We start from the raw sequence: 252 nt of genomic DNA on the forward strand, positions 1-252 counted from the left end.
GAACTCCTCGGTAAACCTGCCAGGCGTCTGGGGCAAAAAGTAATCACCTGGAAGAGTTAGGGGGAAATCTCCCCAGACTGGCTGTAAATTTACTGGGGATTTTTAAATAAGCTTTTTTACATGGTATCTTGTAGGTCCTCCATCCGTCACATGCAGCTTTCTCGGGGGTTCGGCTCGTAGGTGCCCCGGTTCCTGAGGCTTCCCGGGGATGTGGCTGGGGGGGCGGGGGGGGGCCTTCCCCGGGCGGGGGGG

Source organism: Pterocles gutturalis, unplaced genomic scaffold (assembly GCF_000699245.1).
Source record: "Pterocles gutturalis isolate BGI_N339 unplaced genomic scaffold, ASM69924v1 scaffold40595, whole genome shotgun sequence".
In the NCBI taxonomy this organism is placed as follows: Eukaryota; Metazoa; Chordata; class Aves; order Pterocliformes; family Pteroclidae; genus Pterocles; species Pterocles gutturalis.